At 41.3% G+C, this 14,583-nt stretch overlaps 1 long non-coding RNA gene across 1 annotated transcript; it reads right to left on the reverse strand.

Moving 5' to 3' along the window:
* Nucleotides 1-3,756: 3,756 nt before the first annotated feature.
* On the reverse strand, nucleotides 3,757-13,875 carry LOC141100850 (uncharacterized). Its single transcript, XR_012234801.1, has 2 exons — nucleotides 13,628-13,875; nucleotides 3,757-4,744 (listed from the first exon to the last, which is right to left on the reverse strand). It is a non-coding gene; the product is annotated as an uncharacterized lncRNA (long non-coding RNA).
* Nucleotides 13,876-14,583: the final 708 nt, after the last annotated feature.

A 14,583-nucleotide genomic window follows, 5' to 3' on the forward strand; every position in this document is an offset into this window, starting at 1 on the left:
TGAGGAAAGGTGAATGCAAGGGAAGGAATTAGGGAAATGTTTTTAACCCCTTTCTGACATTTGACATACTATCCCATCCATGTGACCCGAGCCCGTATGACCGTGGACGGGATAGTACGTCATCGCGATCAGCTGTGCTCATGGGGGAGCACAGCTGATTGCGACCGGGTGTCAGCTGATTATCACAGCTGACACCCAGCACTATAAGCCAGGAGCAGTCACAGACCACTCCCGGCACATAAACTGCGTGCTTTCCTGAGCCCCTCCAAACAACGCGATGTGCTCACGTTGTTCCGAGGGCCTCCTTCCTGCAGGCCCCCGGATCCAAGATGGCCACGGGGGACTTCCGGTTCCTGCTGGGAGGCGGCTTTCTCAGTGCGTGCAAAGTGTCAGATGAACAATCTGACACAATATAGTAATGTCCCCCCTGGGGGGGGGGCAGCCGGGGTATTTGCCCCGGGCGCATCCGGCAGGGGGGCGCAGTCAGGTCGTCTAATGCGGCAGTCCGCAGTGTCTCCCCTGGCAGCTGCGTTCTGCTGCCCCCCGGCCTGGGAGTCGGCAGTTCTCTGCACCGGCTGTCAAGCTGACAGCCGGCACAGAGAAGCTGCGTGCGCCGGCTCCCAGGGAGCAATTGTACTGGTGTCTATACAGACACCAGTACAACTGAAGCTCTGACCGCCGGGTCAGAGCAACGTCAACAGCGTGATCAGGTCATGTGATCACGCTGCTGACGTCACTCGCCGGCACACCGAGCGAACGTTGGTGGTAAGTGTGTTTCAATGTGGAGCTGAAGAACCACCGAAGATTAAGCAGGGATACATTATGTGTGGGGGGATACTTTATGTGTGGGGGATTAGGAGGGCGGATGGGGGGATACTTTATGTGTGGGGGCTTTTGAGGGTGGATGGGATACTTTGTGTGTGGGGGGATTTGGAGGGTGAATGGGGGATACTTTATGTGTGGTGAGATTTGGAGGGTGGATGGGGGTTATTTAATGTGTGGGAGGAATTTAGAGAAGGGTCGGGGGTTATTTAATGTGTGGGAGGAATTTAGAGTGGGGACATGGGGGTTATTGAATGTGTGGGGGGATTTGGAGTGGGGATGGGGGGGATTTAATGTCTAGGGAGATTTGAGGACACAATCAAGAATATGTATGAGGGCATGTATGAGGGCACACTAAGGGGATGGGTGCAGATACAGTTTGATGAATGGGGATGGGTGTAGAGAGTATGGGGAGAGAACGGGTAAATGTATGTGGACACAGTATGAGTAGCGATGGGAAAAATGTATGTGGACACAGTATGGGGAGCGAGGGTGATGGGATGTGTGCAGACAGTATGGGGAGTCAGGGGTATACGTGAGCAGACAGTATAGAGAGTGAGGGGGTAAATATATTAGGAGACAGTATGGTGAACAGATGGGATGTTAGAGGAGACAGTATGAAGAGGGAGGGGAATAGTGTGAGGTGACAGTATATTGCAGATATTTTTTATTAAGGAGCATTATAATGACACTTCTATCTTTAAGGGCATCGCGTGGAGATTTGCTGTAGAAGACCGGAGAAGATGGAAGTCAGAAGAGACAAGATGTGGATGAGAAAACTCATCATGGGGTCTGGACAAGAAGAAGAAAAGAAGGAGAACGACTCCAGAGACGACATCATCTGTAAGGTACCTGGATGTAAATGTTATTTGTGATACTGACTTATTCTCATGTTTTTATTTATGTTAGGAGCATTAAAGGGGTTGTCCAGTTTTGTGCTGAGTCTGCAGTCATTCCTTGTGACTGCAGACTTCTGAATTCTCACAGTGCTCAGTGAACGCTGTTAGGATTCTCTTCTGCCGGTAATTTACATACATGCGGTCACATGCTTACTAGACGTGTGTGGCCTCACTCAATAAAAATGAACGGAGCGAGGTCAGGCACGTCTAGTCGGAATGTGACCAGAAGTATACAAATCCCAAACTTGTGCTGACATGACTGTACATCGGCAAGGGAGAATCCTAAATGGGTGCAGTGCATTAGTTGTGAGAATTCAGAAGCTTGCAATTTCAGGATTCAGCTCTGCAGGTTCCAGTAGTCATCACATGGACACCTCACTCATATGCGATTTTCATACTTATGGTCCTGTGACAATGAGCTTCTCTTCTTGCTTCTTTTAGTTTTTCACTGAACATTCAGAGCAATAGAGAGAGCAGCTCGTGGGTACATGACTATGTTTGCAAATTGCATGTGTGCGGAGAGGGAGGGTGCCAACCCAAATTCTTGCCCCAGGTGCTAGAGAGCCTAGATACACCTCTGGCTGGATGCTGCTATTTTTAGGCTGGGGGGCCACTATCCACGACTCCTTACCAGCATGAAAATACCTGCCTCCACCTGTCTTCTTTAGGGAATATCATGCTTTTTTTTTAAAATACGGTGTTTGGGGACACCTCTATTTTTGATTACCAGCCTTACTGACGCTAACTGCTGAGGGATGCAACCCACAGCTATCAGTTTTGCCTGGCTGGTTATCAAACATACAGAGGAACCCAACACCAATTTTTTATATTTATTTATTTATAGATGGTGATTTGAGCTGTCTTGCTCAGCACCCGACACCAGTGAACAGGGTGAATTGTACCGCTGATTTCCAGGTGCCAGTATATGTCACACTGATGACATAGGGTCGTCATCCATGTATCATCAGTTTGCACCCGTGCAGGACGTTTTGTAGCCCATGCTGCTACCGGTAACACTGACTTCTGAAAGAGCCCTTCGTGAACTCAGTCATTTACAAAACGTAGCCAAGTTTTAGGAAAACAGCTTGGGAATCCAAACAAGAACCCAAATGTGCAACATTCCTGCCAAATTTGAGTTTGGCGAATATTTTCAGAACATGTTCGCTCATCTCTAGTTATGATTTTTCCCAACCATGAGAGTTTGTGTTCAGATATTTTCAACAAATCTTCTTGTATAGTCTTCAGAATAGTTTGTAAGTTAACTTCTATCAATTTGTTCGGATCTCTTGTAATTTCGATACCCAGATACAGGATAGTTTGCCCATTTCATTTATATTCAAACTCATCCTGAATTCATTGTTTTAGCTCGTTGTCTATGTTTAAGTCTAATATTTTAGATTTAGATCAATTGATTTTATAATACGAGACCTTCGCAAATTCTTTGATTCCTTTTGAAATTTCTCTCGAGGATGATAGTGAATTTCTAATTTCAGTAGGCACGCCATTAATAATGCTATTATTTCTTATTCTTTCAGCAAATGGCTCCATAATTAGGTCAAAAGGAATAGTGGATAATAAAAAGCCTTGTATGGTGCAGTTAGAAATCTTAAAAGTATCTGATGCACGATTGTTGGAAACCGCTCTAGCAGATGGATTGTCATAGAGAGCCAAGATTGCTTTCAATATCGGGCCGTTAAAGTCAAACTTTACTAAAGTTTTTTGTTTTAAATTCTTCAATGGATTCTGTTAAAGACCTTTTCCACACCTACTGAAAAAAGCAGGGAATACTTTGTCAGAATCAATGACTTTTAAAAGATCAATCTATGGCTGACATTGTAGCACCAACATCCCTGCACACTGTCCCTTTCCCTGTCCTAATGTGTCCACAGCTACCCGCTGGGAGACACTTATTATTTAAGGCACTTCCACCTGATGGGAGGTGCCTTTGCAACTTTGTTAGTCTGTTTCTAAAACATGCTTGCTAATACTCAGGTCCCAGCAATATCCAAAAGAAATAGGAAGCATGAAACAGTAATGAAATAAAAGGGTATATTTTATTAAATGCACAAGAAATATATATTTAAAAACATTAATAAAAATGGTAAAGTGACAAAGACCCCAAACATACAGGTCATCATTGAGCCATTGTTCCAAAGATATTGAAGGCAGAATGGTTAAATCCATAGGGTAATCAAATTACTATGTGCAATATCCTACACAATTAATAATACACTCCCAGAGAAAATATACAATATTTTAAAGAGGTTGATGACTATACCTAATCATATGCATTGGTCATCTAGGATGGTGATGGGAATATTTATAAATCAGAAAGGAAATTTGTTCCTAAAGGTCATAGAGATCTAGGACAAGCATAGATGCTTACAAATACAGTACATGGTCAGGTCCAAATAAGTGATTTCTGCATGTACCATAATAATCTCTAATGCAGAGAGTGAAGCAGAATGATCTCTGTCTAGGTTGGATATGTTGCCATTTATACACCATATTATTTTTTTAGTCCTGTAGGTCACGATAAAAATTTTTTGCTTTGACATCTTGTACTTACTTTTCCCAGTTGGAAAAATTTTACCCAGCTCTTTTTTGTAGGAGTCCATTTGGGCAGTGGAGAGTGTCTCAGTAAGTTTCTTCTGGGTCATCTCTTTTTCAGTTTCCAAGGCCTCCATGTTTTTCTTGTTAAGTCCAATCAATAATTCCGTTAGGGATATTGAGCACACATTCCACGCCAATTCCCACCTGTTGGAGTTTCATCCACCAGAAAGGCGTGGAGAATCCTGATCCTCAAGCCTCTTGGGTTATGTTCTTAACAAGATAGTTTTCTAAGAAGGCTTTGTTCCACCATGTACGTAAAGTTTTTTACAAGAAATTTAAGGGAATTCTTAAAATCATTTGAGAGTCCATTCTGAACATCCACACTCGATGTCACTTCACCTTTAAAAATAGTGTCCACATGAGCAAGCCGAGTTTGTTCTTGCTTTTATGTCTATCACCATCCAAACACACTGTGATAAACAACAGCAATAGATCAGCTAAATCCAAATAATAAAACAGGCCTATATGGGCCACACATCCACCATCAGCAATATCCAAAAGACATAGGAAGCATGAAGCAATGAAATAAAAGGGTATATTTTACTAAATACACAAGAAATATATATTTAAAACATTCATAAAAAAAAGTAAAGTGACAATGAGAAACTAAACATACAGGTCATCAGTGAGCACTTAAGGGTTCCAAAGATATATGAGGCAGAAGGGTTAAATAAAAAAAAATAAAAAAAATTGGAGTCTGAACTGAGAAAGTAAATTAATGTGTATGCACTGTGTAAGTGCATATTAACACATGACCAATAACCAGAGAAAACAAAAAACAAAAAGCACAAATATCCTGAAATAAAAAGTAAAAAATAAACTGCAAATAATGCATAAAGGTAATAATAATAATAATAATAAGGGTATTTAGTAAACATAATTTTGATCAAAATAATGTACAAGCCATCCCGCCACATCACAGCAACCCTTGTGGGACAATCCTACTCTAGTATTTAGAAACCTTTTCACTTGCCAAGTGACGTGAATGTGAACAAGGATCGAGGGACTGACCCACTAGTAAAAGCATCCTAAATCCATAGGGTAATCAAACTACCATGTGCAATATCCTTCACCATTTTTTTATACACTCCCAGAGAAAATATACAGTATTTTACAGAGGTCGATGTCTATAACTAATCATATTCATTAGTCTTCTAGGATGGTGATGGGAATACTCAACATCCTAAAGGTCACAGAGATTCAGGGCAAGTCTAGATGGTTACAAAAATATATGGTCATGTCCGAGTAAATGATTTCTGCATGTACCATAACTTCTAACATAAAGAGTAAAGCAGAAAAACTATTCATCATAACCATATATAGAATACATGTGGAGTTAGAGGTAACCATGTGAACATAAAGTATGTTACCAGCCTAATAATTCCCAAGGGTAATAAATGAAAATCTTGAGAAAGCCTAAGTGAATACGATTATGTCAAAAAGAGTGACCTCTGCATGTACCATAGCACTCCTAATAAAGACGATAAGGTAGGAAATTTAATCCTCAAAACAAGTAGGTATATGTGGAAAATGGAGTTCAAGGTAATTAACTATGCAACAATTATTCATCTGACTAGCCTAATAAGCATTATAGGTAGAACAGGTAAATGAACCATGGGTATCAAAATGGTAAAGCAACAATTCAAATTCTCATGTGAACAACCTTGATAGAATGGGTTGTGTTCCCCAAAGCGCATTCCGCGTCAGCTTTTTCGGGAGGATAAATAGGGGCAATGTAGAAGCAGCCTATTTATAAAAACACTCACCCCCAAAGTTAAATGTAGTAGCTGCTTGGCCAGAAGCCACGAAGTTGGTGTCCAACATCACACATGCATGCCCACAGCCGAGATGTCAGTCTGGGGAGGAGGAGGTGGAATCCCTGTTGAAAAAGCTAACGTGAAACGTGGGTCCAGGGCTGATCCTTGGGAATTGTACTGTGCAGTTGCATATGACTATGGGAAAGTGATATGGATCCTAATTCTGTGGCACATGCACTTTATTACTTTGCTGCCAATCACCTCACCATTTTGGCTTAGTTGCCGTTAATTCATTGGCATTCCTGTGAACTTCAGTTTACAATACTGCACTAGTTCACTTTATTCAGTGAGAGCCTCATGAACCTAATATTTAATCCACAGTTTAAGCATGACACTTTATTCCTTTGTAGTTATTGAGTATGATCAAAAGCGCTTTGTACCCAAGCTTATTATTTATTCCCTGAGTGACTACATGAATTGTTCTTTGTTTACATCTGTTTTTTACTGTGTCATACTGAACCACTATATGTAATCAATACATTTGTATTATTTTGATGAAGACAGCACTCCCTTTTTCTTTATTATGATTATTCAGGAATATGAAGTATCTTCTTACAGACATTTTGGATTATAAATTATCCTGATAGTAAACATGCTATTGGCATTTCTATTAATTTGTTACACTATCTATATTCCTGTGAACCACTTAACCCCTTCACTACCAAGGGTGGTTTGCACGTTAACTCCCGGGCCAATTTTTACAATTCTGACCACTGTACCTTTATGAGGTCATAACTCTGGAACGCTTTCATGGATCCCGGTGATTCTGACATTGTTTTCTCGTGACATATTGTACTTCATGTTAGTGGTAAAATTGCATTAAATTAACTTGCGTTTATTTGTGAAAAAAACGGAAATTTGGCGAAAATTTTGAAAATTTCGCAATTTTCCAACTTTGAATTTTTATGCCCTTAAATCACAGCGATACGGCACACAAAAAACTTAATACATAACATTTCCCACATGTTTACTTTACATCAGCACAATTTTGGAACCAAAATTTTTTTTTGTTAGGAAGTTATAAGGGTTAAAAATTGACCAGCGATTTCTCATTTTTGCAACACCATTTTATTTTTAGGGACCACTTCACATTTGAAGCCACTTTGAGGGGTCTATATGATAGAAAATACCCAAAACTGACACCATTCTAAAAACTGCACCCCTTAAGGTGCTTAAAACTACATTCAAGAAGTTTATTAACCCTTTAGGTGCGTCACAGGAATTTTTTGAATATTAAAAAAAAATGAACATTTAACTTTTTTTCACAAAAAAAATACTTCAGGTTCAATTTTCTTTATTTTACCAAGGGTAACAGGAGAAATTGGACTGCAAAAGTTATTGTGCAATTTGTCCTGAGTACGCTGATACCTGATATGTGGGGGGAACCACTGTTTCGGCGCATGGCAGACCTCAGTAGGGAAGGAGCGCCGTTTGACTTTTTCAATGCAAAATTGGCTGGAATTCAGATCGGACGCCATGTCGCGTTTGGAGAGCCCCTGATGTACCTAAACAGTGGAAACCCCCCAAGTGACCCCATTTTGGAAACTAGACCCCCCAAGGAACTTATCTAGATATGTGGTGAGAACTTTGAACCCACAAGGGCTTCACAGAAGTTTATAACGTACAGCGGTACAATTAAAAAATCATATTTTTTCCACAAAAATGATCTTTTCACACCCAATTTTTATTTTTCCAAGGGTAACAGGACCCTAAAAGTTATTGTGCAATTTGTCCTGAGTATGCTGATACCCCATATGTGGGTGTAAATGACTATTTGGGCGCATAGCAGAGCTCGGAAGGGAAGCAGCGCCATTTGACGTTTTTGGCTAGAATTGAGATCGGACACCATGTCGCGATTGGAAAACCCCTGATGTACCAAAACAGTGGAAACCCCCCACAAATGACACCATTTTGGAATCTAGACCCCCCAAGGAACTTATCTAGATGTGTGGTGAGCACTTTGAACCCCCCAGTGCTTCACTGAAGTTTATAACGACCGGGCATGAAAATAAAAATATCGTATTTTTTCAACAAACATCATCTTTTAGTCCTCATTTTTTTTATTTTCCCAAGGGTAACAGGAGAAATTGGACCCCAAAAGTTGTTGTCCAATTTGTCCTGAGTACGCTGATACCTCATATGTGGGAGAAAACTACTGTATGGGCACACGTCAGGGCTCGGAAGGGAAGTAGTGACGTTTTGGAATGCAGACTTTGATGGATTGGTATGCGGGTGTCATGTGCGTTTGGAGAGCCCCTGATGTACCTAAACTATTGAAACTCCCCACAAGTGACCCCATTTTGGAAACTAGACCCCCCACAGAGCTTATCTAGATGTGTGGAGAGCATTTTGATCCCCCAAGTGCTTCACAGAAGTTTATAACGCCTGGGCGTGAAAATAAAAAAAAACATTTTTTTCCGCAAAATTATATTTTTGCCCCCAATTTTTTATTTTCCTAAGGGTAACAGGAGAAATTGGACCCCAAAAGTAGTTTTGTAATTTGTCCTGAGTAGGCTGATACCCTACATGTGGGGGTAAAACACTGTTTGGGCACATGGCAGAGCTTGGAAGGGAAGGAGCACCATTTGACTTTTTCAACGCAGAATTGGCTGGAATTGAGATCAGACGCCATGTTGCCTTTGGAGAGCACCTGATGTGCCCAAACAGTGGAAACCCCCAATTATAACTCCAACCCTAACCTCAACACACCCCTAACTCTAATCTGAGCCCTAGCCCTAACCCTAGCCCTAGCCCTAACCCTAACCCTAGCCCTAACCCTAACCCTAGCGGGAAAATGGAAATAAATACATTTTCTTTTAGTTTTATTATTTTTCCCTAACTAAGGGGGTGATAACGGGGGTTTGATTTACGATTTATGGCGGTTTTTATGTTTGGGGGCTATCGCACGCTAAAAGACGCTTTTTATTGTAAAAATAGTTTTTGCATCACCACATATTGTGAGCTATAATTTTTCCGTATTTTGACCCACCGAGTCATGTGAGGTCTTATTTTTTGCGGGATGAGTTGACGTTTTTATTGGTACCATTTTCGGGCACGTGACATTTTTTGATCGCTTTTTATTCCGATTTTTGGGACGCAGAATGAACAAAAACCAGCGTTTCATGAATTTCTTTTGGGGGATGCGTTTACACCATTCCGCGTGCGGTAAAATTGATAACGCGTTTTTATTCTTCGGGTCAGTACGGTTACAGCAATACCTCATTTAGGTCTTTTTTTATGTTTTGTCGGTTTTTTGCAATGAAAACAATTTTATATAAAAAATAATTATTTTTGTATCGCTTTATTCTGCGAGCTATAACTTTTTTATTTTTTTGCGGATGATGCTGTATGGCTGCTCGTTTTTTGCGGGACAAGATGACGTTTTCAGCGGTACCATGCATATTTATATGCGTCTTTTTGATCGCGCGTTATTGCACGTTTTGTTTGGTGGTATGATAATAAATCATTATTTTTTGCTTCGTTTTTTATTTTTATTTTTTAAGGGGTTCGCTAAAGGGGTTAACTAATGGGACAGTTTTATAGGGCAGGTCATTACGGACGTGGCGATACCAAATATGTGTACTTTTATTGTTTTTGGTTTTTTTTATTTTGAAAAAATGGATTTATTGGGGAATATTTTTTTTTTTTTACTAATTTATTTAGCGATTTTTTTTTAATTATTTTTAACACTTTTTTTTTTTTTTTTTACTTTATTACCTTGTCCCTGGTGGGACATCACTGTCCTGTGACAGATCGCTGATCTGACAGATCGCTGATCTGTCACATCACAGATCACTGTGACAGATCAGCGATCTGTCACAGGCACTGCTGCAGACTTCCTCATGCCTGCGCTTTGCAGGCAGTGAGGAAGTCAGCTCCCTGCAGGCCCCCGTCGCCATCTTGGATCCGGGGGCCTGTAGGGAAAGAGCCCCCCGCAGCAGCGCTGCACATTGCGCTGCCGTGGGGGGCTCAGGGAAGCACGGAGGGAGCCCCCTCCCTGCCGATGCTTCCCTTTAACCCCGGTACACCGCGATCGCGTTTGATCGCGGTGTGCAAGGGGTTAACGTGTCGGGGCGGTCCGTGACCGCCCCTGACACATTGTGCCGGGTGTCAGCTATGATAATTAGCTGACACTCGGCCGCGATCAGCGGCGCTCACCACGTGGGCGCCGCTGATCGCGATGATGTAATATTCCGTCCATGGTAATTAGGTCCATGGTCACATGGACGAAATATTACGTCAATTGTAGGTAAGGGGTTAATATACAGTGGGGAAAAAAGTATTTAGTCAGCCACCAATTGTGCAAGTTCTCCCACTTAAAAAGATGAAAGCGGCCTGTAATTGACATCATAGGTAGACCACAACTATGAGAATCAAAATGAGAAAACAAATCCAGAAAATCATCTTGTCTGATTTGGAAAGATTATTTTTCATATTATGGTGGAAAACAAGTATTTGGTCACCTAAAAACATGCAATATTTCTGGCTCTCACAGACCTCTAATTTCTTCTTTAAGAAGCTCCTCTGTCCTTCACTCATTACCAGTAGTAATGGCACCTGTTTGAACTTGTTATCAATATAAAAAACACCTGTCCACAACTTCAAACAGTCACACTCCAAACTCCACTATGGTGAAGACCAAAGAGCTATCGAAGGACACCAGAAACAAAATTGTAGCCATGCACCAGGCTGGGAAGACAAAATCTGCAATAGGCAAGCAGCTTGGTGTGATGAAATCAACTGTGGGAGCAATAATAAGAAAATGGAAGACATACAAGACCACTGATAATCTCCCTCGATTTGGGGCTCCACGCAAGATCTCACCCGGTGGGGTCAAAATGATTACAAGAATGGTGAGCAAAAATCCCATAACCACACGGGGGCTGTAGTGAATGACCTGCATAGAGCTGGGACCACCGTAACAAAGGCTACCATCAGTAACACACTACACCACCAGGGACTCAGATCCTGCCGTGCCAGACGTGTCCCCCTGCTTAAGTCAGTACATGTCCGCGACCCTCTGAAATTTGCTAGAGAGCATTTGGATTATCCAAAAGAGTATTGGGAGAATGTCAAATGGTCTGATGGAACCAAAGTAGAACTGTTTGGTAAAAACAAAACTCATCGTGTTTGGAGGAGACAGAATGCGGAGTTGCATCCAAAGAAAACCATACCTACTGTGAAGCATGGGAGTGGCAACATCATGCTTTGGGGCTGCTTCTCTGCAAAGGGAAAGGGCGACTGGTACATGAAAGAATGGGGCCATGTATCATGAGATTTTGAGTGCAAACCTACTTCCATCAGCAAGGGCATTGAAGATGAAACATGGATGGGTTTTTCAGCATAAAATAATGATCCCAAGCACATCACCAGGGCAATGATGTTGTGGCCTTGTAAGAAGCATATGAAGGTCCTGGAGTGGCTTAGCCAGTCTCCAGATCTCAACCCCATAGAAAACCTTTGGAGGGATTTGAAAATCCGTGTTGCCCAGCGACAGACCCAAAACATCACTGCTCTAGTGGAGATCTGCATGGAGGGATGGGCCAACATACCACCAACAGTGTGTGCCAACCTTGTGAAGACTTACAGAAAACGTTTGACCTCTGTCATTGCCAACAAAGGATATATAACAAAATATTGAGATGAACTTTTGTTAATGATCAAATACTTATTTTCCACCATAATTTGCAAAATAAATCTTGCCAAATCAGACAAGGTGATTTTTCTGGATTTGTTTGATGTCAATTACAGGCCTCTCTCATCTTTTAATGTGGGAGAACTTGCATAATTCGTGGCTGACTAAATACTTTTCTCCCCACTGTATGTGCCACATGTGGAAAACTGAATGTTTACCAAAATGAATCAGACATGGTTCATGCAGACATTCATGCATCAATTCCTGCTGTCGATTGACTGATTGTAACACTCTTCTGCTGCCACCAGCACCGATAAATTACACTCAGCCGAATATCTTCTCATTGTCCACAATGTCATCCATACTGTAGCTCTAGTGCAGCTGAGTCTGGCCCTAACCTGCCACACATCTTCTAGTCAGGAATTTCTTATCTATTCTTTAATGTCTGTATATTCTTTCATCCTCCCCTGCCAAGGAGCTGTGGTATGATCAGACCATGTTTCTGCTCGGCTGGACATAGGCATAACACAGTAGGTACACATTTATATGATTATCTCAGAAAAGGAACATTTTTTAAAAAACATTCAATTGTGAAACTTATTTTTAGTCCAAGATTTATTATTGATATGTCCTTTGTTTGCTGGAAAGCACCTTTAAAGATTAAAATAAATTACATGGCCTACTTCCTCACCTGACCTGAAACCTATTCAGAAGTTACAAAAAATGTTGGCTTAGCTATAAGCATTCAGAACTAGGGAAGATGGGAAAATGTGTTTTTCATTGAATTGCATGATAATTCTACATATTAATAGTTGCCCAACAATTATATATATATTTTTAGTGTATTTTTGTAAATGTGAGTGGGTATACAGTTGAGGCATTATCCTATGTACATATCATTAGAATTTCCCTGCATGAGTGCATCATGTGCACAAGTGTGATTCTATAACGAATGTAAGCATCCATGGATATAACATCAGAATCCATAAAATCACGGAGTATGACGCTAAGGATTACAAATTTAAAATGTATATCAGGGTTTAAAAGCAGACGCTCAGGAAATATTTTTCACCAATTTTCTATCATTAGTTTAACTTCCGTAGATCTCAATTATTGGATCACCTCTGTTCACGTTATATGTGTAATTTAATCACATTACAAATTCAGCTTTTAGTCTGCAGCTTCAGGGGAATTTTAATGCTTGCTTTAATTTTATGCTGATTTAAAGTTTATCTCCCATCTAGTAAATTTATAAAACAAGGCAGTGTAGTGAGTGTCATTTTAGACTGAATGTTAAATAATAATTAAACGTTCATTACACAGAATTTCTAAAATCAGCATTAATTGGGAGTTCATGGATTGGGATTTTATGTACAATTTGGAACCTCTACAAACGAAAGGGATTCAGATTGACAGCTACTAAATGACATCATCACAATGCCCTCACGGATAGAAACCCAGGCTCTAATATACATATACCACTATAAAATAGTTCTTCTGCTGTTCTGGTCTTGTGGAAAGCTTGGCGATAACCCCTATGAGCACCATAACAGCAGCTTGCATTGGTTGTGTTTGGAGATGATCTAATCGTGGAGATGGAAATGGACGTAGTAGTATGAGAAAAGCTACTAAGCTACTAGCAGCAACAGCCATCCCTGTTTTAGTAGTATCAAATGTAGGTCATACTTTAACTTCTTTGCCTGTGGCAATCATATTAGTTGGGAGGAAGTGAATGGCATAGCGTAAAACATGCCACATCAATCTTCTCACAACAAGATGTTATTTCTGATGGTAACACTTTCAGCTTCAGTAACTATTCTGCTCTGCAGTGGAGAATATACCTTAAAAAGCAAGACAGATCTGAGCCTCCTCCTGGTCCTCCTTCTACTGCAATCTTGGCCTGTTCCTCACCACGATCAACAGGACCACCTGCCTCCTGCAAAGAAAGGATGTGATAGCACCACCATCAACAGTATCACCAAGCACCACCCCACCATGGAAGTGTTCAGCGTTCCACCACCCAAACCCTCAAGAGAAAGAAGAAACAATTCCTACCCTCCCACGAGCCATGGTCCTGAATGACAGCATTTCCAATTTCCTGGCAACTGAAATGCTGATGGCGGTGGCTGATCCACAGTAGGTTGTTCTACTAGTACTAGTTTTCTAGGCTGACCATCCCTGCCCTGCACACACATGTTGTGGACCAAATCAGGTGTGCAATGCACAAGGTCATCAGCGGCAAGGTCCACATAACCACAGATATGTGAACTAGTAAGCACATTACATCTCCCTAACTGCCCACTGGGTAAATATAGCGGTGGCTGGGACAGAGGCGGAAAGCATTCCAGTGCATGTCTTACCACCACCAAGGATTGCTGGATGTTTTTCTATCCAGGTTGCCTCTCCCTCTTACTCTGCTTCTTCCACCACTTCCTCATCCAGTCACAGTAAAAACTTCACCACAAACTTCAGCTCAGCCAGGGGGAAATGACAGCAGGCTGTTCTGTTCTGAAACTGATCTTTTTGAGGGACAAATCCCACACCGCACAGGAGCTGTGGACTGGGATCAAACTGCAGACAGATGAGTGGTTGGTGCCAGTGAACCTCAAACTCATCATGGAAGTGTGCAATAATCAGTGAAATCTTGTAGCAGCTGTGAGACTAGCATGTTTGACGCACATCCCTTGCCTGGGGCATGTGCTAAATTTGGTAGTGTAGAGCTGCCTTAAAAACTCTGCACATTTCAGAGCTGCTGCTGCAAGTGCAGGTAGTGTGTGCGCTTTCAGCATTCTCACTC

The sequence above is a fragment of the Dendrobates tinctorius genome, unplaced genomic scaffold, assembly GCF_039654945.1.
Source record: "Dendrobates tinctorius isolate UK_male_01 unplaced genomic scaffold, ASM3965494v1 ptg000111l, whole genome shotgun sequence".
NCBI classification, from domain to species: Eukaryota; Metazoa; Chordata; class Amphibia; order Anura; family Dendrobatidae; genus Dendrobates; species Dendrobates tinctorius.